The 26162-nt window shown below is 39.6% G+C and overlaps 1 long non-coding RNA gene across 1 annotated transcript; it reads right to left on the reverse strand.

Annotated features, from left to right (window-relative positions):
* Positions 1–2494: 2494 nt before the first annotated feature.
* Positions 2495–25871, reverse strand: LOC128110844 (uncharacterized). The gene is made up of 3 exons (XR_008218351.1): positions 13818–25871; positions 7386–7525; positions 2495–5095 (listed from the first exon to the last, which is right to left on the reverse strand). It is a non-coding gene; the product is annotated as an uncharacterized LOC128110844 (long non-coding RNA).
* Between the last annotated feature and the right edge of the window lie 291 nt (positions 25872–26162).

Below are 26162 nucleotides of genomic sequence, written 5' to 3' on the forward strand. Positions count from 1 at the left end.
CAGACACAGATAGACCCAAGAGCATGCTTTGTTCCTCTCAACTCTCTTCTGGGCAGTTGGCTCACTTTTTGACAGAATCTCTCCACATACAAGGGAAAATGACTGCCCATGTGCTCCCAATTTAGACACAAACAGGAAAAATAAAAGTTTATGTTCCTCCCAGCATCCAAAAATCAATGCAGACAAGGCATCTGTTTGGCACTGTTTAGAACTGGTGCCTACCTCTCTACCAACAACTGTTGGCAGTAGATAGATTCTATAAAATGTCCAGATTAGAGTGTGCGTGTGTGTGTGTGTGTGTGTGTGTGTGTGTGTGTGTGTGTGATTAACACTAGAGCAGGATTGGAAGTATCGTGATGAATACCTCCACCAAGATCACACAAAATAAGAGAAGACACTCTCTCAAAGGACAGAAAATTTTGACAAAACAAAATATCAAATTCCAATCTCATAAATATCACCTCACTCCTTAAAAACTCTTCAAGGTATTCTCATCTATTTCAACTAAGCTAAAGAAATTTCTCAAAGTCACATTAGCTGTATGACCAAATGGGAATGTAAAGACAGTTGTAACAGTTCGCCAGTGTCTTTGCTCTTTCTACTACATCTTGTGCTTTTTTTAATGCCATAGACCCCTGAGTAATACCCAGTGCCCTATGATTCCATCTGTAACACCAACTGAAACATGATTGCAGAGAAGCAGTTCACAAACTCATTCACATTCAGCTGTCTGACACTGACTGATTGAGATTTGGGTATTCCTCTAACGGAAAATTAAAATTTAGCATGCACCAAATTTAGGTGGCAAAATGAATTGATAGTTAAGCAACAGATTTAAGAGTGAGGCAGGCATTAGTTATAGCCTTGCCTCTGATATTCGCTAAGTGCGTGATCTTGGGAAAGTTAACTAACACTCTGAGCTTCAGGCTACTTATCTGTCAAAGAGAGATAATAGCACATATGAAACTAGAAATGTTATAATGATTAATGGAATTAGTTCTGTTAATTACCCACCCTACACCATGTCAAATAGTTGATGTTAAGTTAATATTCATTTGTCCCTATCCTACAAGGATAATTTAAGTCTTTTTGACCTAATTGTCTTTTTTTTAAATTTTATTTTATACTTTAATTTAATTTAATTTTACATATCAGCCATGGATTCCCTTGTCCTCCCCCCTCCCCCCCCCCCCCGCCTTCCCCCCAGCCCACCCCCCATTCCCATCTCCTCCAGGGCAAAGACTCCCCTGGGGATTGAGTTCAACCTGGTAGATTCAGTCCAGGCAGGTCCAGTCCCCTCCTCCCAGGCTGAGCCAAGTGTCCCTGCATAAGCCCCAGGTTCCAAACAGCCAGCTCATGCACTAAGGACAGGTCCTGGTCCCACTGCCTAGATGCCTCCCAAACAGTTCAAGCTAATCAACTGTCTCACTTATCCAGAGGGCCTGATTCAGTTGGGGGCTCCTCAGCTATTGGTTCATAGTTCATGTGTTTCCATTCGTTTGGCTATTTGTCCCTGTGCTTTTCCCAATCTTGGTCTCAACAATTCTCGCTCATACAATCCCTCCTCTTTCTTACCAACTGGACTCCTGGAGCTCCACCTGGGGCCTGGCCATGGATCTCTGCATCCGGTCCCCTCAGTCATTGGATGAGGTTTCTAGCACAACAATTAGGGTGTTTGGCCATCCCATCACCAGAGTAGGTCAGTTCGGGCTGTCTCTCGACCATTGCCAGCAGTCTGTTGTGGGGGTATCTTTTTGGATTTCTGTGGGCCTCTCTAGCACTTTGCTTCTTCCTATTCTCATGTGGTCTTCATTTATCATGGTCTCTTATTCCTTGTTCTCCCTCTCTGTTCTTGATCTAGCTGGGATCTCCCACTCCCTTAAGCTCTCTTTCCCTCAACCCTCGCCCTTCATTACCCCACTCACGTCCAGGTTGTTCATGTAGACCTCATCCATTTCTCTGTCATTGGGTGATCCCTGTGTCTTTCTTGGGGTCCTGTTTTCTAGGTAGCTCCCTGGAGTTGTGAGTAGCAGTCTAGTCATCTTTGTTTTACATCTAGTATCCTCCTATAAGAGAGTAAATACCATGTTTGTCTTTCTGAATCTGGGTTACCTCACTCAGGATGATTTTTTCTAGATCCATCCATTTGCCTGCAAACCTCATGATGTCATTGTTTTTCTCTGCTGAGTAGTATTCCATTGTGTATATGTACCACATTTTATTTATCCATTCTTCAGTTGAAGGGCATCTAGGTTGTTTCCATGTTCTGGCTATTACAAACAATGCTGATATGAATATAGCTGAGCAAGTGCCCTTGTGGTATGATTGAGCATTCCTTGGGTATGTGCCCAAGAGTAGTATAGCTGGGTCTTGGGGGAGATTGATTCCCAATTTTCTGAGAAAGCACCATATTAATCCATAGGTGAAGGCAGTTTGAGGAAAGCCAGAAGAACTTTTGTTCTTCTGAAATCAAGGCACAGAAATACCTTGTATATTAGTTGCTTTTATCATCACTGAGACAAAATACCTAGGTTTATTTGGGTTCACAGTTTGTGAGGATCATAGTCTATTGTACAGAGAAGGCCAAACAGAGCAGCTCAGTCAGTCAATGATGATGGGAACATGTGCTGACACAATAGTGGATCAGGAGCAGAGATGGCAGACTGGTTAAACCTTCAAGCGCCCACTCCTAGAGGCCTATGTCTGCAAGCCAGGATGATCCCCCAAAGGTTCCACAGCCTTCATATTTGCACTACAAGCTGGGGACTAAACATGAAAAATGTGAATCCATCAGGGACATCTCAAATTTAAAACATAAGAACTCATATGTACACAGCCTTGGCACGTTCACTGCTCATATACAATAGCTCTTTTGATCATTTTAATGGCTTTAAAAATATTTTATTAGAACTTTATACATGAGCACTGTATCCACATCACTCCCACTCCTCCCTCTCCTTTCAAATCCTTCCATGTTTCCCCCTCCCAAATTCATGGCCTCTTTTAGTTATTAGATATATAATACACACATATATTATATATTACATATGTAATACAGATACTCTGTGTGTGTGTGTGTGTGTGTGTGTGTGTGTGTGTGTGTGTGTGTGTCCCTGGAGGAAACTGATTCTCCTCTCAGTATCCATTGAGCACCCATAGTTCATCTAGGAGTGGGATATTGTGAAATTTCTCCTGTCCATGTTGGCATATCAATTGATACCAGTATGCCCATCTTGTTCAGGCAACCATACTGTTGAGAAAATATGGGTGAATTTTCCCTTTTCCCTGGCATTCTAGAGAACACTGTCTCACAGCAGGTGTCCTGGTCCTCTGGCTCATGTCATCTTTCCATCCCCTTTTATGCAATGTTCCCTGAGTCTTAGGTGTAGAGGTGGCATTGTAGATATATTCGTTGGGAGTTAGCCCCCCAAGGTCTCTTATTCTCTACATTTTGACCTGTTGTAGATCTTTGCAATAGTCGCCATTTGTTTAAAAAGAAGGAGGAGGAGGAGGAGAAAGAGGAAGAGGAGGAGGAGAAGGAGGAGGAGGAGAAGAAGCTTCTTTGATGATGAGTGAGAGCTACACTTATATGTGGGCATAAGGATAAGTACTTAAATTATAGTTAGGTATTATATTAGTTAGGAAAATGGCTGTAATATGTTTTCCTTTAGGGTTTATAAATTATCTAGCTGTGGGTAGTTGACTAGGTTTACAGCACCAGTCATTAATTCTCTCCTGTTGAGTGGGCCTTAAGTCCAGTTAGACAGATGTTGGTTACTACCAAGAAAAAAGTGCCACTATTGCAACACTGGGAGCTTCTTTCTGGGTCACTCATTGCTGTAGTTCATAGGCTCCATAACTGTGTAGGACTATTGATTATTCTATTCCCTTGGCAGCTAGCATAGTACCCTCTGGTAATATGAGGGCCAGTCATCAGTAAAGATGCACCCAGGCCTGTTCCAACTTGATTCTTTGAAGCCCTGTGGTATATCCAGCAATACAGCCCTTACCTTCAAGTTCTAGAAGACAATGAAGAGCAACGATAACAGTTCATATTGTTTTGGGAGACAGTTGTAAACTCCCAACCAACAAGTTAAGGGGAGGTTTCCCATGCCTGGCACTGAGGTTAGATAGTGCATGGCTCTTGGGGTAAGCACCATCATCCCATGTGGCATAACTCAATTAAAAACATACACATATGCATACATACATATGTACATATATATACATGTGTATGCATGTATGTATGTATGTATGTATGAATGTATGCATTTTAAGTAAGTTTATAATATGTTTCTCTATGGCTTTTTCAAGCATCTTTGGTGTTATTTATCACTCCTTCCTATATTAACCTTTTACCCACTTCTGCAGTTAAAGTCTCCCTATTTTCCCATTAACTTCTTCATTGCACCGGCCTCCTACTCTCCCCCATTCTAGAGTTCCCTTTTCATCCCTCTCTATGACCCCTTTCTACTTCCCTGGCTTATTCGATTACCTCGTGTTGTATATGCAAATCTAAAGATTCAGAGCTTGGAACTACAAATAAGAGAGAACAGGCAGCATTTGTCTTTCTGGATCTGGGGTATCTCACTCAGTATATTTTCCACTTGTATCTATTTACCTGCAAATTTTATGATTTCATTTTTAGCAAATCATGTTTTAAATATTTGTTTTTATTTTATGTGTATGTCTCTGTGTGCATGTCATATGCATGTGAGTATCCATATAAACCAGAGGGTGTCAGAGACCCTGGAGTTAGAGTTTACAGGCAATCGTGGAGCATCCACTGTCAGTGTCAGGATCAGAACTCAGGTCCTTCAGAAGAGCAGCAAGTTCTCTTAACCACTGAGCCATCTCTCTAGACCCTTTAACAATTCCAAGAGAGTCAAGGCAGAAACACATAAGTCCAATTTCATTGAGTTGAAAACACAGGTTCCAGCAAAGTTGGACCACTTTTTAAAATCTCAAGTAATATTTAGCAGAACTGGAGCCAAATGGTTTTTTTGTCTTCTAATCCAGGAGTGTCCATTTCCGCAAACATGAATATTTTTCTTCTTCTTTCCTCCCAACTAGATTGTTAGCTCATGGGTAGAACCTAGAGAGGAAGAACAGATAAAAGATAACATAGGTTTTACCTAACAGATCTAATAAAGTTTCTCAGAGAAAAAGAATAAATGGGAAATATAGAACTATACTATATATTTATAATGCATAAAGATAGTAGGATATATAATATATGTGGTGGTTCGAATAAGAATGGCCCCATATGTCTGAATGTTTAGTCACCAGGGAGAGGAACTATTTGAAAATATTAGGAGGTATGGCCTTGTTAGAGGAGGTATGTCACTGGGGGTGGGCATTGGGGTTTCACAACCACAGAACTGTCCCCCCCCTTGTCCTTTTGCCTATGGATCAGGATGTAGAATTCTCAGCTCCTGCTCCAACACCATACCTATCTGTGTGCCACCATGCTCCCCACCATGAGGATAGTGGACTAAACCTCTGAACCTATAAGAAAGCCCCCAACTAAATGCTTTCTTTTATAAGGATTACCTTGGCCATGGTGTCTCTTCTCAGCAATAGAACAGTGACTAAGACAGTATAATAGTATATATGTGCTTATTATAGAATACATAGTATAGGTGTCCTATAAGGAATTGGTTAAACCAGTTAAGGAGGGTGAAAAGTCTCAAGTCCTGTAAGGGATTCAGAAGAGCTGATGTCATTTTCCATCAAAAGACAATAAGGGTGAAAACTGAAAAGTCAAGTAAGTCCACATTCTAGCATGATGTAGGGAGGGTTTCATGGCTTAGAATAGTTGATGGCTTCTAAGGGAGGGAGGGAGTCACTTTTCTCTAAGGGTGTGGCTCCTAGCAAATCAACCACACTCCAGTGGATGGCCTTAAACTCATGAGTATATGAGCAATACAAATTTAAGTTCATGGATTATTACATAGAAAAGATAAAATGAAGTTGGGTATTGGTAAGGTAGAGATGGATATGGGGGAGTCACTGGGAGAAGCTGAGGTGAATGTGATCAAAATACATTGTATGAAATTACAAAAAAAGTAATTAAAATATTTTTGAAAAATAAAAAAGGGAAACCAATAAGAGCCAATATTTCAGCTTGCATCCAAAGGTGGGGGGGATCCAATGTCCTAGCACAAAGGATAGACTCCCTCTTGCTTGGTGAGGGTCATTATTTTCTATTCGGCCCTTCAGCTGATTTAGTGGGGCCCATCATTATTAGGAAGAACAACCCATTTTTCTCTGGACCAAGCAAATGTTAATTTCATCCAAAATATCTTCACAGACACACTCAGAAGAATATTTTACTAGACCTGTGGGCAGCCCATGGTCCAAACAACTGAAACATAAAATTAAACATCACAACTATTAAAAAATCTTCTTTGATCTTCGCATATCTAGGATCTGACAAATCCTTTATTTCATGGGGCATGTTCCATGGTTCCTCAAAATAGCCCCAGTGAGGCCTTTCAACTTGTTTTACATAATATATTTTCTCTAGTTGATACTAATGCATTCAAGGCTCAGGTGCAAGGCATTGGACTATTGGACCCCACAAAGACTCTCAGGAGACCAAGTATGTTCAAATATGCTTGGGAATTTTTTTAATTTATTATTTGAGAATTTCATATAATGTATTTTTTAATTCTTTAGAGCAACATATACATGAGTCTCAAATTTGGTCACAGAAAGTCTTTATTCTTGTCCGTGAGAATAGAGCTCAGTTGGAATAAAGCTTTTTTCTCTCTCTGATCTCAATATAGCAACAGTTTCTCTTGCTAGAATGTGTGCCCATCCCACAAACTCAAGGCTTACAGGTCAAGCTTGCCATAGGGTTTTATTAAAGCAGCTATTTTGCTTGACTGAAGGTGGAAGACATCACTTTCTCCACAGTAGTGGTGGGAATGAGGGCCACAAACTCTTCCTCCTAAGAAACTGTGCTGTCAGGCTCCTTCAATCTCAATACATTAGCATCCTTGCGGTGAGCATTTAGATAAGGACCACAAAAGCAGTTCTTACCACCACCTTTGGTTTAAATGACAAATTTTATATTGTTTTAAATGCAGGATTTTGTTCTGTTTTGTTGGTTTTTATTTGAGTTTTTTAATGAATAAACTGAGAATGTAAAAACATTGAGAGCTACTATCACCCTGCCAATTTCAGTCTAGAGATATTTGTCATAAGTGTGTCATAGGTTCCATTAAAAACATCTTTTACACACACACACACACACACACACACACACACACACACACACACACACACACACACACCTTACTTCAAATGAAAGAGGAGCTCCCCTTTAATTTTTGTATATGTTTTAGCTTTCTGTCACTGTGGTAAAATAAACAACTTACAGAAAAGAGAAACTTAACTTGGGTCCACGATTTAGAGGCTTCATCCGTAGTTGGCTGGTTCTGTTGATTTGGGGCCTGTGTTGAGGGAGAACATCATGGAGGGACTTGGGATGAGGCAAAGTTGTCTACCTCATGGTGGGCTAGAAGCAAAAGACAGAAAGAGAAACGACGTGAAAAGAGATGGAGCTCAGATCTCAGCATCCCTTTCAAAGACATACCTCTAACTTCCTCCCAACTGCCTTCACCTATGGAAACTTCTAGAACTTTGCAATGCTACTACAGTTTGGCAACCAAGCCTATAACACATGAGCCTTTGGGGAATGTTTCAGAGTCAAACTACAGCAGCGATATATGTTTTCACTGCTATTTTAAGTGATATGCTCCCCAAAGTTATAGTTACTCAGCCTTAGATGTCACCCCATATGGAATTCATTCCTTCCACAACTCACTGCTTCTACTGCTTCCCAGCAGCATGGAGTGCCCTCAGTGGCTTGGGAGTCTCTGCTTCATTGTCTCACCCATCAGAAGGTTCACCTGAGGGCTGAGAATGTATTCGATTTATCATTCTTTCCTCAGCTCCCAGCACAGTCTGACATGCAGGGTGAGCAACTCAGCCAACGGTTGGTAAATGAAGTGATCATTACAAGAGAAAGCTGTGTGTTTTATTGATTCAGTGACAAGTAGGGGATGGCACCATGCCCTCCAGGAACTTGATGTCTACTTGAGCATATTTTATAGCCCCCATTATATGATGCTGGAGAACAGGGCCGTGCTTTAGTCATCTCTATATTCCATCATTTAGCATAATTCTTAACACACTCAGTGATTCTCAGACTTGCTTCTGTGATGGGTAAAAGGATAATAGGTAAATATCTCTAAAGGAATATCACACAATTGGTAGTGAAGATAAACTTCAATTGGAATTTTTCTTGAAATAACGGTGGTATGAACAAGATTTTTTCCTCTGCCAAACATATAGAAATGTAATATTCAGTATGAGAGTTTTGAATATAATATTTGTATTCTTTGAGAACTTCATGCAATGCATTTGATCATATTTACCCTGCACTCCTCTCCTAACTCTTCCCAGATCCATTCCCCACCTTCCAATCTCTCCCAACTTTATGTCATTCTTTTCTTTCTCTAAAAACCCATTGACTCCAATTTGTGCTGCCCATATTACCATGGCTATGGGGTCATCCAGTGTAGTGTGGTGGACTTACCAGGAGCCACACCCTTAAAGAAAACTGTCTCTCCTTCCCCTAGAAGTCATCACCTGTCTATAGTTCCTCAGTGAGGGGTAGAGGAGCATGCGTCCCTTCCCCTCCATATTATAACACTGACTAGCTTGATCTTGTGCTTTATTCATAATAGCCAGAACCTAGATGTCCCTCAACTGAAGAATAGATAAAGAAAATGCAATGCCTTTACATAATGGATTATTACTCAGCTGTCAAAAACAATGGCACCATGGAATTTGCAGGCAAACGGATGGAACTAGAAAAAAATCATTCTGAGTGAGATAACCCACAGAACCAAAGAAACTAAGTAACAAGGAGGGTTCAAGGGGGATGCATGGATCTTCCTGGGAAGGGGAAATAGAATAGATTTTGTGGATGAACTGGGCATGGGTTGGGGTAGGAACAGGAAGGGATCAGGTGGGAGAGATGGAAGGGGAAAGTATTGGAAGAGACAACTGGAAAGGAGAGGCATTTCAAGGTGATATAGAAACCTAATGCAATGGAAACTCCCAGGAATCTACAAGGGTGACCCTAGCTAAGACTCCTAGCAATAGGGGATACATAACCTGAACTGCCCATCTCCTATAACCAGGCAAGACTTCAAGTGGAGGGATTGGGACACCAAACCAGCCACATAACCTTCAACCTACAATTTGTCTTGACTACAAGATGTGCTGGGGTAAAGGTGGTGCAGAAATTGTGGGAGTGGCCAACTAATGACTGGTTCAGCTTGAGCCCTATGATATGAGAGGGAGCCCATCTATGACACTTCCTGGAGCACCAGGACCCAGAGGCTGGATAGCCCAGAGACGTAGCATAGAACCAAACATAACCAGCAAAAAAAGTCAATGTAATGATGCCAAATGATATTCTGTATACCAATAGATTGGTGCTTAGCTCAATTGTCATCAGAGAGGCATCATCCAGCAACTGATGGAAACAGAGACCCACAGCCAGACATTAAGCAGAGCTTGAAGAATTCTGCAGAAGAGGGGGAGGAGAGATTGTAGGAGCCAGAAGGGTCAAGGACACCACAAGAAAACCCACAAAATCAACTAACCTGGGCTCATAGGGGCCTGCAGAGACTGAACCCACAGCCAAGGAGCCTGCATGGGACTGACTTAGGCCACTCCCCATATATGTTACAGTATATAGCTTGGTCTTCCTGTGAGACTCCTAACAGTCAGAGCAAGGACTGTCTCTGACTCTTTTGCTGGTTTTAGGGACCCTATTTCTCACACTGGGTTGCTTTGTCCAGCCTTAACATGAGGGTAGGTCCTTAGTCTTACTGCAACTTGATAGTCTATATTTGGTTGATATCCATAGGAGGCCCGCCCTTTTCTGAATAGAACTGGAGGAAGAGTGAATGAGGGGGCCAGCAGGGGGATGTGGGGGGAGGGACTTGGGGGAGAGGAGGGAGGACAAACTGTGGTCTGGATATTAAAAATGATGATGATGATGATGATGATGATAAATCATGTTTTAAAAAGGGAAGTGTGCACCCAAAAACCCTCTTTTCCTTATAACTGACCCAGTCTGTAGTATTTTTGGCATCACACAACAGACTAGGATAAATGACTTAACAGAATCACTCTGTCCCAGATGTAAAACTTTGATTGACAAATTAGGCTTGTCAATAGGAAAATGTAACCTTCCTTGGGTAGTGGAGGTAGGAAAGATATAGGAAGGGTTAATTTTAGTCAGACTTGGAGAGCTTCTGTGGCTCAGTCACAAGCCCTACCAAGAAGTGTCTGTTCTAACACTGGGTCTGACTATGTCACTGTGGTATATTTTGGGCCCATAGTAAAGGGACTTGGTAGATAATAAAGAATAGAAATCCTGGATTTTCCTCATCATTTTATTCAACTGTATGTTCATGTTATGCTCTTTAAGTCCATTTGACTATTAGTTTGTGTCTTTTTTAAACTCCTTGAATTCTTCAAGTTTATAATTGTTCTTTTGAATTCTATGTCCTGTGATTTAACTTAGTAATTTTCATTAGAGAACATTTCTATAGGTTTTGGGAGAGATGTACTGTCTTGACCTTTCATATTGCTTTTTCAATGATACTGGCCATATGGGCATCTTTCATTGGTTGTATATATCTGATATAAGATTTTAGGCTGACTCAGGCTAGGCCAGCATACAGGCTATGTGGCAAGGCCTAGAGATTGAGGATAGCACCATTAGAAGAGGTTCTAAGGATTCATGGGGGTGAATCTTTGTGCAGATGTGAAGCTCAGGATAGGCCTGGAAATTAGATATAGTACAGGTGGACTAGGGGGTGAGGGATCATCAGAGTGGACCTATGAACAGGGTATGCTACCAGAGATAAACATGGCGACTGAAGAGGATGAAGGCAGGTGCTGCTGATGGGTCTGTAGGTAAGGAGGGACCCTCATTAACTGTTGGTGAGTTGGAAAACTGATGCAGTCATTCTGGAAATCAGTTTGGAGAATTCTCAAAACATTAAAAATAAATCTGCCATATGACCCAGCTATATCACCCCTTGGTGTATGCCCAAAGGAGCTGACATCCTAACTCCATAGGTACTTGCTCAGCCATGTTCATTGCTGTTCTATTTACAACCTAATTGTCCTTCAACTAATGGATAATGAAAATGTGATACACATACATAATGAATACCACTCAACTGTAAGTAAAAATGAAATCCTGAATTTTGCTACTAAATGGATGAAACTAAAGAGATCATATTGGGTGAGGTAACCTAACCCAGACTCAGAAAGACAAATGTCACATGCTATCTCTCTCATTTGTGGTTCTTAGCTCTCAATCTATAAATGTGAGCATATAATATGGAGTAACCACAGAAACAAGGAAAATAAAAAGGTACCAAGGAGGTGCAGAAGGAGTCCTAAGGTGGGAAATGGTGAGTGTTATGAAGGAAGAAACTGGATAATGGGGTTGAGGCTTTAACTGGGAAGAAAAACAGAGGGTAATATAGAAGGAGAGTGAGGGAGGAGGGATAAATAACACTAGGAATGCTTGAAAAAGATGTAAGGAGTCATTATTTTATATTTCCCTAAAATTGTATATAATACACAAGTATATGAGTACACACACACTATATACATATATATATATATATGAAGTTATAGATAGATAGATGATAAATAGATAGATAGATAGATAGATAGATAGATAGATAGATAGATAGATAGATAGATATAGATATATGAAGTTATGCCACTTGGAGTGACAATGCTCCCCATTCCCCACAAACCATGGACTATCTAACAAAAATCCTACTACTGTTCATGAGAAACATCTCAAGTTGTTGATCAGGGGAGTTCAAGATATCCCCCAAAACAATATAGGCTATTACTGTTACCCTTGGTTGTCTCCCAGAATGTGAAGGTAAGGCTCTACTGCTGAAGACATGAATTTGGAGGAATCAAGCTAGAACTAATCTGGAAGCCTCATTCTTAAGGAGTATCAGAAGGTACTGTGCGAGCTTCCGAACAAGAGGGGTATTCTGTAACCCTACTCAACTACACAACTGTGAAGCCTATGAACTACAACAATAATTGGATTGGAAACATTTCCACAATGGTGCAACAATAATTGGATTGGAAACATTTCCACAATGGTGCAATAGTGGCACTTTTATCTTAGGGGTAACCAATAGCTAATTGGAGGTAAGACCCACTCAACAGGAGGAAAACCATGTCTTGTACTGACTGGAAATGTAGCCATCTACCCACGGCTGGAGAGGTCATAGACATTAAAGGAGAACCTAGTACCACCATTTTCCTAAACAAGCATAATTTTCTAACTGCACTTTACATATTTATCCTTATGCCTACAGATAAGTGTAGCTCTAACTTCTCATCAAATAAATTTCTCTTTGCAATAGGAGACAATTATAGAAAATCACAACCAGTCAAAATACAGAGAACAAGTTATCACGAAGTGTCCACTCCCAATTGATACATCTACAGCACAACTCCTGCACCTAAGGTTCAAGGAACAACGTGGAAGTGTGTGGTGATATTTTGTTTGTGCCCTCACAAATAAAACTTGCCTTAGATCTCAATACTTGGAAGGCACACGCCTTTAATCCCAGCACTTGCGGGGAGGAAACAGGAAGTGATATGACTGGGTGGAAAGAGGAAGTATAAGGCAGGATGGGGAGAAGAGCTTGGCCCCTTTCAGTGTGAGGATTCCTAGAGGTAAGCAGTCTTTCTGTGGCTGCTGCTCTGCTTCTCTGATCTTTCAGCTTTCACCCTGATATCTGACTCTGGGTTTTTATTATTAAGACCAATTAGAACTTGTGCTACAGAAGTGGGGCAGAAAGATTGTAAGAGTCAAAGGCCCAAGATGTCTACCGTGAAATTGTGTATCCTAGAAATGACGAGGAAACTTCTCCCACATCTCAAAAATATGGCTGCCTGAAGGATGCCTGAACAATTCCAACAACAGCTGACAACTTAGCACAGATAGGGAAACTTTCACTGGGTCCCACCTCTAGGTGAAGAGCTACAAGTAACTAACAAATGCTGAGAGTCAAGGATTAGACTTCCTTAGGGATAAGCCTTAATTGATTATCCAGTATGAAACAGTCATCCCTAGGAACATACACATGCAGGCAACACCAAACAACTGACTCAGCAAGTTGTATGAATGTATTTATACATTTTTACATGTATATAACAACAATGGTTTGTAAAAGGGAGGCTGTGAATTTGGGAGAGAGTAGGGGATATGTGGGAGGGTTAGGAGGAAGGAAATAGAAGGAAGAAATGATGTAATTATATTTTAATTGAATAGAAGAGTAGAAAGACAGGGCCACATGATGACATCATTTGAAGTCAGTGTTGTACAGAAAAGTTAAACCAAGACACCATTGAGATTAATTGATGGAATTTTTTTTAAAAAAGACATTTCCAGGAAGCCAGCATTAACTATTCTAAGGCCCATTTTGTGCTATTTATTTTATAGCCTAGGCTGGACCCTGAGGACAGTCATTTCTGAGTTCCCAACCTAGGTTATAGTTGGAACACTAACCCCATCTCTCATTATCACAAGGTAAGTAAATAGCTGGTACCAATGGAACAGCTAAAATAGTTTGAGGACATAAAATAGTTTCTCAATGTTATGTGCATATGAATCATGTGTATTTCTTTTTAAGTGTTTATTCATCCATTCATGGAGAAGAGTGGGGACTCACCTGCCATGTACACATGTAGAACTCACAGGACAACTTCAGGAAGTCAGTTCTCTCTGGTTACCATGTAGGTCCTGGAGATCAAACTCAGGTTATCAGGGTTAACAGCAAGTGCTTCTACATGCTGAGAAATTTTGCTAGCACCAGATCTCTTTTTTAAATATATATTCTGAGATCAATTATGTTAAGTGAAATAAGCCAATTATCAAAAAGAAAAGTGTGACATTTTCTCTCATTTGTGACATCCAGGGAAAGGACATAAAAGCTAAAGAGAGACTATTAGAGATTTAGGAGGGAAAGGGAAGGGGAGAGAAAAGAGGATATAAGATAATAGAAGGAGCCACAAATATCTTATGCATATATGGAATGTGACAACAAAACCTATTTCTTTTTACAATTAGTATATGTTAATACAAATCACATATATTTTAATAAATAATAAAATAAAATGCACATTGTGCTTCATTGGGTCTGGAGTAGAAAGATTCTGCATTTAACAGAACATGGTTTTTGTTTTTTTTTTTTTTTTTCTGATACAGCACTCTTTCCACCAAGGCTTAGCTCCTGGGTTCCCATAATTTTATAGTCTCTGTGTAAGGGCTTGAGATTTCAGAGGAAAGATACAATATAAATTTAAGGTAATTGATTTTTTTAATCCATGCTATCATTACACTGAAGTACTTTCTTTTAAGCACTGCACACTACAAGTAATCCTGTCTTCCTTCCTACAACATATCAGAAATACATATTAAACCAAGAAGAAAAAAATCAAACTGTAAACAACAAAAACAAGTATAATTTGAGGGTGGGGGCCTAGAAAAACATCTCAATGCAAGCACATGCACTCATGCAAAATAAACACACACACTTATATATGATAATTTTTTTAGAAATGAATGATTTTGGCAAAATTAGGTAACTAATAATAATGACTTAAGGTATTAATATAGATCTAATGTAAGTACAGTGATAAAGTAACAAAATATATTTTACCTACTATTTTGCAGGTATTAGAAACACAAACAGCAATCACTATAATGAAGGAGCAGTGAGCCACCTTTTCATTCCCCTTCTCCTTTAAATATTAAAGAAAGGTCACTCTCTCAAAAGGTTCCATAATTTCCTATAGATCTTTAAATGACTCTAATGTACAGTGTAGACGTTGTGGAGAGCCAATGTGAAGACTAAACCTCTTTTTTTACACAGAAAGAATCTGAGGCCAAGAAAAATTACATTATTCCTTAGTAATCAGAGGTTTGACCTCCCAACTCATAACTCAATGCATGGGTGGCATGTACCTCTGCCTGACTACAAGATTTTACAAAAGGGGATTTTATAATATCTAGACCTAGTAATAAATTAATGAAGAATAGGTAAGGGAGTATAAACAAAGCAAGGGTCACAATGAAGTGATGATAGTTAGAGCCAGCTAATGGGTATATGGGGGTCCTGGCACTGTTCCCTCTACTTTTCTATATATTAAAAATTATCTTTAATACTACTGCTGTGGGATGGTCTGTATGTCAAATGTGTTGCTGATTGGTCAATAAATAAATCACTGATTGGCCAGTGGCCAGGCAGGAAGTATAGGCGGGATTAACAGACAGGAGAATTGAGGGAACAGGAAGGTGGAAGGGAGACACTGCCAGCCGCCACCATGACAAGCAGCATGTGAAGATGCCGGTAAGCCACGAGCCACGTGGCAAGGTATAGATTTATAGAAATGGATTAATTTAAGATATAAGAACAGTTAGCAAGAAGCCTGCCATGGCCATACAGTTTGTAAGCAATATAAGTCTCTGTGTTTCCTTGGTTGGGTCTGAGCGGCTGTGGGACTGGCGGGTGTCAGAGATTTGTCCTGATTGTGGGCCAGGCCGGAAAACTCTAGCTACATACTACTGCTTTTTAAGATTATTGTATTTGATGTGTATGAGTGTTTAGCCTAAATGCATATATGTGCGCCATAGATCTCAGAAGAAGACATTGGATCCCCTGGAACTGGAGTTATAGATATTTATGAGTTACTGTGTGGTGCTGGGAACTAAATTCGGGTCCTCTCCAAGAGCAACAAGTGCTCTTAACTGCTGAGCCATCTCTGCAGTCCCCAACACTGCTTCTAATATCAAAAAAAAGCTAAAGGAGAATTCTGTACTTCTGCCTAACTCTATATCAGTGCATCAACTGTAATTAGCTTTTATGAGTTTGAAAAAACTTCCCTGCTTAACTCTAACTGGAAACATGACAACAATCTGTCAGCCTCTGTCACTCCCTGTAACTGCAATCAGTGTCAATTTCTGGGGTGTAATATTCCCTAAAATAACAAATGAATAGCAAACAACAAAACAAAAAGTTATCTCAATTCATTTCTAAACATGTTACTAACAAATTGAAAGGTTCTCACTTCAAATCAGTCATAAGTTTTGGAAAGTCAAGTACATAAAACAGACTTGACTTTGGTGAGATGAAAAGTATCCAAGACAGAAGCAGCAATAATATATATGAAAACATTATCACATTGTTGTTGGGTGCTTTGTCCTATAAACGTCACTTAGGTCAATACAAATAACTTGCAATTTTTCTCTCTTGTTTCCTGTTTTTCAAAGTGGAGGATTGATATGTCCAAATATTATTGTTGAATTGTCTATTTCTAAATCTAATTGTGTCAGTATTTGTTTAATGTGCAGGGGTTTTTGGCTTATAATTGTATTGCACGCAGATGAACCCATTCTGTTTGCTTGCTTGTCTGTCCTATTTTCATTTGTTTGTTCTTATTTTCTCTTATTTTATTATTTTAGGTGCCTGTTTGTTTTCTAATAAGAAAGAGAAAGAAAGGCTATAGAGTTGGGTGGTGGGGATGTGGAGATGTGGAGAGGACCTGGGAGGAGTTGGCAGAGAGGAAATCATAATTAAAATATATTGTATGAAAAAAATGATTTCCAAATAAAATAATTGAGGAAAAAAAGAAAGTATCCTAAAAATATATTCAATATACCTGACATACTGTTTGGCTACATGAACTTTTTCCCTGTGAGCCTCCCAAACCTTCATTTCTGAATGGCTTTGACTATTACTAATCTTGGCAGTTTTCCATGAATCTTAATTACAGACCCTTAAAAGACACCCAAAGGAATCACCTTGTTTCAAACCTCTACAGGGTCCTCTGTATTCCAAACATGTACTTTCTTACCTCCACTCAGAGGTAGCATTCCAATAAGGTAGCCAGGATAAGTCACCTCAACCAGCATCATAGGCTCGTTCTCCACCTATTATAGATTCAGAGGAATGAAGAGTCCAAAGTGTCTGGCCAGCACCCTTAACTTTAGTAACATGATCACTGTTGTTTCTTCTGATGAAAGAGTTCCAACTATGACTTTTACAACTAAGACTTTTGAGCAGGAACAGCATAAAGCCACAAGAATAAGAAGTACAATTTTGGCTACTAGATCAGTGGAGACAATTGTGGGTGCTGCTGTTCTCGCTTCTACCCCCTTGATTCCTGGACGAGTCAGTCTTGGACATGGGAGCACTATGGATGCTGTCACAAATTATACAAAGCCCTCTAGAAGAATCCTCCTGGATATGCAAGGCATTGCTATATACATGACAGTGTAACTGAGACTTTAAAAGGCCATCCAGTTTTATCAAGCTAGCTGGTTCAGGATACGTAGCAGAAACTTCTCCTGTTGTGGACCCCACCAAAAATGAGCAGACTTTAGATCACTTCACTGCTGGTTAGGATAACCCACTCAAAGTGATAAATGCATTGCCTTCAAAATTCAGAGCCCTTCTTTTAGTTGCAGGAGAACTAACATGCAATCAGTTATTCTTCACCTTAGAAGGATATCTCTATCCCATACCACCAGACCTCTAGAATTTTCATTGATATATAAGGACACTGAATTCTTGTCAGATTTATTTTTCATCCTCCTGCACAAAAACGATATTGCTTTTTTATTAGGTTTGCTCAGAAAGCATACCAAATTGTAGTTTTCATTGTGGCATTTTCAGTTATGCATTGTTCTTATTCATCTCATTCCCCTCTCCTGTCCAGCTGACCTCTTCCTGTTGGTGCCTTTGCTCCCTCGCAATAGCCTCACTGCCTCTGCTTTCATGTCATATGTATTCCATTACCTTTTCTTTCTTCCTTTCCATCATCTTCTCCCTCCCTTAAAGGTTTTTCTCCCCTCCCCCATGTTCTCCTTTGTAGTTTCATAGCCCACACCTCACTACATACATATATACATACACATAATACATACAAATTACAGTCTAAGATCTGCATATGAGAGAAGACATGCAATATTTGTCTTGGAGCCTGGCTTATTTTGCTTAACAAAATGACTTCCAATTACATCTATTTCCCTACAACTGTCATAATTCCATTTTTATTTATGGTTGCATAAAGTTCCATTGTGTATACATACTGTAGTTTTTTCATGCATTCATCTGTGAGTAAATATCTGGGCTGGCTTCCTTCCCTAACTATTGTGACTAGATCAACTGTAATCATGTATATGTAAGTATCACTGTGGTAGAACTTTAGTCCTTTGGGCACAGATTCAAGAATGACATACCTGGGTCTTTGGTAGCTGTATTTTTATTCTTTGGAGAAACATCCATACTGATTTCCATAATGACTGCACCAGTTTATATTGCCCACTAGCAGTGAGTAAGGGACTCCCCTTAACGCATATCTTCAGCAACACTTCTCATTAGCTTCCTTAACGTTAGCTATTCTGACTGGGGTGAATTTCAAACTAATTTTAATTATAAAAAGTGTTCAATATTATGAAAACAGCATTGCTTTTAGTTTACTGCTTTTTCGGGTATAGGCAGTTCTGCTGGCTTCTATTTAGCCTTTGTTACATCATGGCTCTCATACATAGGTCAATGAACGAATGACCTATCATGGATTCTGACAAGGGTTAAGTGCATCTATTCCAATTTTGTATTCTGAAACTGACACGTTTCCACAAAATGGGTTCAAGGAGTCATTTTATCAACTGTGAGATTAGCCATGAGCTAAAATTCCATTTATCATCTGAGCTTCACTAACCTCTGGTCAACTATTAGTTCACACTGATATTTTTAGTCTCCTGGAACTAGTGTCAGTTCAGAACCAATGTTCAATAGACTCTTAAAGTTATATTATTAAAATTTCACAGTATAAAGTTACCCTAGTAAAATCCTGTAGGTTCCCTTGGGGAAGACTGGGAGAAAGATTAGTGGTGTAACTTTTGGGTGATATACTTATTGAGTCCATATTCATAAATTTTAATCCAAGTGTATGCTCCTCCCAACATTGTCTTATATTCTTAGTATCCATTCCTATATTTTCCTTCTCAGCAGAAGCTTGTAAAAATGAGACAACTTGAGTGATTATTTTGGAATTTTGCCTACTTCTCCATAGATCATATTTTGAACCTTATATTTATAGGTCTGTAGGGACTTAATAGTTATATGTTTGCAAGCAAATAGGGGTTGTAGAAGGTGGTGAAGATAAATATTTTATTCTTAGTAACTGTCTCAGAGTTCATCATAATTTCTTCTGGTAACTCCAGGTTAATCCCCTTATAGAGGGATAGGAGGGATAATATGACCACGGGTGGTATTCTATTGGCTACTCTCTAAGTCTGGTGAGGAGACCACTTCCACTAGCAAAGATGACTCACTAGAATTTATGGGCTCAGAGTTCTAACTTTATCAGAGTTGTCTCATACATCTTCAGTCAAACTTACAGGATCTTGTTCCTTTTCAACCAATGCCTTCATTTCAATATGGCATATCCTACAGGCCTGAAAGTTCAGCATGTGTGGAAAGTCATCCAGAGTGATCTTCAGCAGTCTTAGTCCTGAAGATACAGTAACAAAAGGTCTCCCTCAGGGCACACATTTTCATGACACTTCAGTTGGAAACTCAAGTCCTTGAGTTCAAGTTTTTCTTTCTGAACTTTGTCCAGTGACATTAGGAGTAAAAGGCTGATTTTATTTTACTCACTGGTTTTCCAAAGCTGTCCTGCTGCATTATATACACATTTACCCAAGCCCTTCATTCCTATAAGTGGTAAATGGCTGATTAAGAGTATCCAGTGCAGAAATGTTGTGCATCTTCTTTGCAAAGTTACATGTAGACAACTGATGCTTTCTTCATTACTACAAACAGAATCATTAGCACCTTAAATTTCACTTTATATTTCAGAGCCAGTTCCATAAACCCTAGGACCAATTCATAAAACTCACCATCAATATTTTATCTAGAACCAACCTCAATACCAAAGTCTGTTAGTTACAGTTCTCCACAGGATGAGAATAGAATGGAGATGACAGATAGACAGGCAGGCAGACAGATAGATAATAAACATCTATTTCTATAAAATATAAAGAGATGTATTATAAAGTAACACAATGAGTGCTTAGAAACTGATTTTCTGGGGATCTCCAAGAAGGAAAATAAGAAGGGACAGGGGGATGTGCATAAAAATGATGACATATATATGTATAAAAATATCACAATGGATCTCATTTCTTTGAGAAAAAGAGAAGCTGGTCTTGCTAAAGAGCACTAGCTCCTTACTTAAACCCCTCTGAAAACTACAAATGGGATGAAAGCCAGCCATCTCTGCCTTCAGTTTGTGTCTGTCTCCCTTACTTTGGGTAAGATTCCTGCTTGAATCTGTATAGACATACTAAGGTCACTCAATCAATCAATGTATTTGCCTGTTTGTGTATCTGTCTGTCTGTATGTCTTATTCCCCTTCAAGGAGAAAAGCACAGAGAAAAGTCATTGCCCTAAATCTGTAGTCACCTTGAATTGCAGGACTAGCAAAGCCTTGCAGGACATAACTCCTTCCAAGTGAGGGCAATTATATATGGTGTAAGACTGTATCCTGGAGCATAAGTAATTATCTCATGGGAACCACATTGCTCCTTTCAAACAATGACAAATGACAGGGATAGCAAGATAGCTTCTTCGGACTATCTTGAAGAACCAGAATCGAGATAATGATCAACCAGACCATACATATACTGAGAGACTAGAGGCATAGCTCAGCAGTGGAATGTTAGCCTAGCATGCTCAAGGCCCTAGGTTAGATTCACAGCACTGCTGAGAAAGAGAAAGAGACAGAGACAGAGAGAGTGATCACAGAGTGACTAGAACTACTTAATCATGCATGTCTCCTTTCCCCAGTTCTTCCTCTATTTAAATCTAAAGCACATTGAAGATGAACCTCTAGTCACTGGACTTCTCTGTACCTCTTCACAATGCATGCATTCATGAAATTTCCTTTCTCTACTTTTCACCATTACTCAACTCCTTAAGTGACATAGCTGGATAGCTGGTGGAGTCTAATTGGTTAGGACTGCCAGGTCAGGGCCTTTGTCCTAAAAGTCCTATTACAATGAGCTATGTAACTGTGGTGGCTATGTCCTCCAAACTGCCACCTATAAAGTGGAGACTCAAGAAGGCCACTAGTGTGGTTTGAAGACCCAACAGGCAGAAAGCTAATGGAATTGATTCTAATTCAAGTCTGGAGAGCTAAAAATAAAGAACGCCAAAGGAAAGAATACTATGTCCCAACCCAAGCAGCCAGGGAGGAATGAATTCAAACTTCTATGTTTTTGTTGCATTCAAATATACATCAGATGGAATGATACTCACCAACAATGAGGAGGCCCATCTATTTCATTTAGCTCACCAATCTGAATGCTGATCTCTGCAAGATATACCTCACAGACACACCAAGGAATATTGTTTCATGGAATATCCATGTAACTTTTAGTCCAGTCAAGCAAACACCTTAAATGAAATATCACAAATATTTAAATCCTATTAGGAAAGTATGGCACTGCCCATTTATACTTACTAACTTATTTGTATGTCTCTGTGTGTATGTGTGTAGGTGTGTGTGGAGCACAGAGGTGGCTGTGTATGTATGTGTGTAGGCACATGTGGAAGTCAGAGAGAAACCTGCAGGAGTCAGGTCTCTCCTACCATTGGATTCCAGGAACAAAACTCAGATCAGCAGCAAGCACCTTTACCTGTCGACCCAGCTTAGTAGCTCTGTCCCTGTTTTTATATTACCTAAGCTTTGAGTGATAGAGGGTAGAAGCACTTTATGTATTCACACATCACAATCAGATATAAATTAGTTTTACTTCACCAAGAGTTGTGGACCATCTCTAAAGATACACATTTGAACTAAATGCACTTCTGTATAGTATTTACCCCATTTCACAACTGGACACACATCGGAAATAATGTTTGTCAGCACATGGAGGCAAAATGGGCAATGGCTTGAACCACTCTAAAACGAGACCCACCTAAGGCTGAGAGGTCAGCATGTCTTCACACCAGATTGGAATCTCTGTTCTACTACTCTAACACTCTCCTTTAAAAGAGAAACATGGAGTCTACATAACACTGGGTATTCCCTTTATCTCTCACAAATGAGACTGCTTCTAAATCTTCCTTTACTTCCCAGCCTAAAGTGAAGGTCATATGAGATGATGAATATGAAAATGTCTTGTTCGGCTATGGAAAAGATAAGAATGCTATTGTTCAGTCCAGGGGGGTGCTATTTAAACTCTAGAGAGAAGCTTCATCACTACAAACTAGAAACCAGTGTGTTTTATATGGCCCATACATGCTGCCCATTTATTCTGCAGGTGCTTACTGGGTGCTCTGTGCTCTAAAAATACACTGTGCTAAGTGATCAGTGATGAACATAAAATTGTTCTTCCCCATTAAGACTGATTTTCCTTTCAGCATAGTAGCAAGTATTGCCCAGAGCTAGTTATAAACACAGTCTTTGGTCAGTGACATTTTGTATTCATAATCATGGTTTTTGAAAGCCAAACAATGAACAATAGCCCAATATTTCAGAAAGTCAGCCAATCATAGCAGACACACTCCAGCAACCTTGTTTCATGGATAGTTATAAAGTCCCCAAACCCTTTTTGCCTCTAAAAGTTCAGTAATTCAGGAACTTTTGGTATTTTCCAAAACACTATATATGGAAAACCCTTTAGTAAGAGGTTTATTTTGTCTCACTTAATTGGGGATCTATGTTTCATTTCTATTATTGAGTAGTATTTTCAACTGTACTAACAAGTGTTATATTAATGAGCCTAAAAATATGTATTTATCTTATGCTCACTTCCTCCCAGCAAGCTGAGACCTATTACCTCAAAAACCAATAGACAATACACTCCAATATCTACTCATCTAATAGTTTTTTAAATAAATCCCAAATAGACTGATCTTTTTGCCAACATAAGTTCCTTCCTACTCTATATATCTTGCAAAACTACACCTAACACCTATTGACCACAAATATGGAAAAACATTGAGATTGAGTTTATAAATGAAGACGTTTGCTCAGTAGGTACAGTCCTCGCTCAACAAATCTGAGGACCTGAGTTCAGGCCCCTAGCACCTACATAAAGGCAAGATTCAGAGGTATGCACCTGTAACCCCAGTAGTGGGGAAGCAGATGAGAATATCTGGGAATTTCTGGCCAGCTAGTCTAGCCAAACTGGTGAGCTCCAAGTTCAAAAAAAAACTGTCTCAAAAAATAAAGTAGATGATAGTACAGTCACTAAGATCAACAATTATAAATGGGACTTCATGAAACTGAAAAAGTCTGTATAGCAAAGGACATCGTCATTTGGACAAAGTGGCAGGATACAGAATGGGAAAAGATATTTAGCAACTACACATCTGTTAGAGGACTAATATGTAAAATACATAAATAACAATAAAAATTGGACATCAAGAAAACAAATAACTGCTGGGCAGTGGTGGCACACACCTTTAATCCCAGCACTTGAGAGGCAGATCCAGGTGGATCTCAGTGAGTTCGAGGCCAGCCTGGTCTACAGAGCAAGATCCTGGACAGTCACCAAAACTACACAGAGAAACCTTGTCTCAAACACCCCCACCAAAAGAAAGAAAACAAATAACCAATTTTTAAAGTGGTGTACAGAAAACTAAGAAAAGAGTTCTCAAAAGATGAAATACAAATACATGAAAAACACATAAATAAATGTTCAACATCCTTAGCCATCTGGGAAACATAAATTAAAACTACTTTGAGATTTTAATTACCCCAGTCAGAATGGCCAAAATCAGTAAAACAAATAGTACCATGTGCTGACAAGGATTCAGGAAAGAGAGAACACTTACTCATTGCTTGTAGGAGTGTGAACTGGTATAGCCACTATGGAAATCAGTGTGGCAGTTCCTCTGGAAGCTAGGAATAGATCTATCTAAAGATCCAGCTATGTCACTCAGGCATATACCCAAAGGACTCTAGATTCTACCTCAGAGAATTACTCATTCATGTTCATTACTGTTCTAGTCATAATATCCTGAAAATGGAAACAGCCTAAATGTCTATCAATTGGTGAATGAATAATGAAAATGTGGTACAATAAGACAATGAAATATTATTCAGCTGTTAAGAAAAAATAAATCATAAAATTTGCAGGTGAATGGATGGAGCTAGAAAAAATCCTGAGTGAGGTAATCCAGACCCAAAAGACAAATCTTTTATATTTTATCTTATATTTGGATGTTATGTGTGATACAATCTGAAAAACCACAGAGGTTAGGTACCTAGTAAGGGACCAAAGGGCAGGAGAGGCTCTTTGTAGGAATGAAAAATAGAATATAGTATTGTGGAGATACAAATGGAAAACTAGAATAGTAGGGAGTTTAAATGGGTAGTGCATGGGAGAAGAGAGTAAAAGAGGGAAGACAGAGAGGTCCAACTAACAACTAACATTAAAGCCTTGCGAACCAAAGGGAAACCTACTAATGTAGAAGGCATCCCAATGGAATCACCATATAATGGAGGAGACAATGCCACCAAGTAAAACATCTACTGCTAGAAATGGGTTACATCTTGTTGAGTCATTGGCCAAAGATATCCCGTGGAATGCCCTAAACATCACAGGCTATTGCCAAGGCTACTGGTTGTTCTACAAAACCTGATGGTGAGGCCCTACTGTTAAAGACAACGTTTACTTATGTTAGTGAACACAGAAAAGTTGAGCTGGTGCCAAACTAGCAGTTTCACTTCTATTATTGGCTAGCACTCACAGAGCTAAAAGATACTCTGCATGCTACCAGAAGAGAAAGGTAATTATCAACATCACCCAGGTACAAGCTCCATGATCTGCAACAGTGATCTGTCTGCAAGATATACTAGTCCAATAGCAGCACAAATGTTATGGAAATAACCAACCACTTTTTGGTTGGATTTAAGGCCCACTCCATAAAGTAGAATCCATATCTGACACTTCTAAAGAGGCGAAGAACCTGAGAGTAGATAGGGCATGGGCCTAGGGAAATACCCAATACTATTATTCTGCTAAAGGAACATAGCAAAAATTACATATTGCTCTACACATAGATCACTCAAACCTCATCAGAGAAGAGTCTTCTTGCAGTAGATGGGAATTAATACTGAGACTGACAACTGGACAATGTGCAAAGAGTAAGAGATTTTGGAACACTCAATCCTAGATAGAACGTCTTCATCAAACCCCTCAAGGCTCAGGGTTCTATACAAAAGAGAAATTGGAAAGATTGTAAGAGCCAGAAGTGATGCATGACTCTAAGAAAGTAGTGCCTTTCAGACACAAGACTTATATACTCATCAGCCCTTGGGGACTGTGGCAGCACTCATAAGACCAGTATAGGTTCATGCCAGATAGAGCCTTAGCACTTCAAGAGGGAATTAGACAAGGAGTGCCACCCCTAACGAAGAAGCAATTGATACCCACTAGCATAGGAAAAATCTGTTTTCTCCAATGGTGTGTCATTGGGTTTAGCAACTATATCCCAGGTTCTATGCCAGTAGTAAATGGTCCACCACACAGGTCAACTCCACAGGGGTTTTGTTTTGATTGTGTATGTGGGGGGTCACATGTGAGCATGTGGACTTTTTGCTTTGACTTTTCTTTTTATTGAGTTTCTGTTTGTTTTGATTTTCAGGGTTTTTTTTACTTCTTTCTTTTATTATTATTAAGAAATTTTCTATTCATTTTACATACCAACCACAGATCCCTGTCTCCCCCCTCTTCCCGCCCCCCAGCCTTCCCCCACAACTCACCCCCCATTCCCACCTCTTCCAAGGCAAGGTCTCCCATGGGGAGTCAGCAGAGCCTGGTACATTCTACTGAGGCAGATCCAAGCCTCTCCCCTCTGCACCAAGGCTGCACAAGGTGTCCCACCATAGGCACTGGGCTCCAGGAATCCCACTCATGCACCAGGGATGGATCCTGATCCCACTGCCTGGGGCACCCCTAAACAGTTAAGCTAAACAACTGTCTCGCCTATCCA

This window comes from Peromyscus californicus, unplaced genomic scaffold (genome assembly GCF_007827085.1).
Source record: "Peromyscus californicus insignis strain IS unplaced genomic scaffold, ASM782708v3 Scaffold_10__1_contigs__length_136768540, whole genome shotgun sequence".
In the NCBI taxonomy this organism is placed as follows: Eukaryota; Metazoa; Chordata; class Mammalia; order Rodentia; family Cricetidae; genus Peromyscus; species Peromyscus californicus.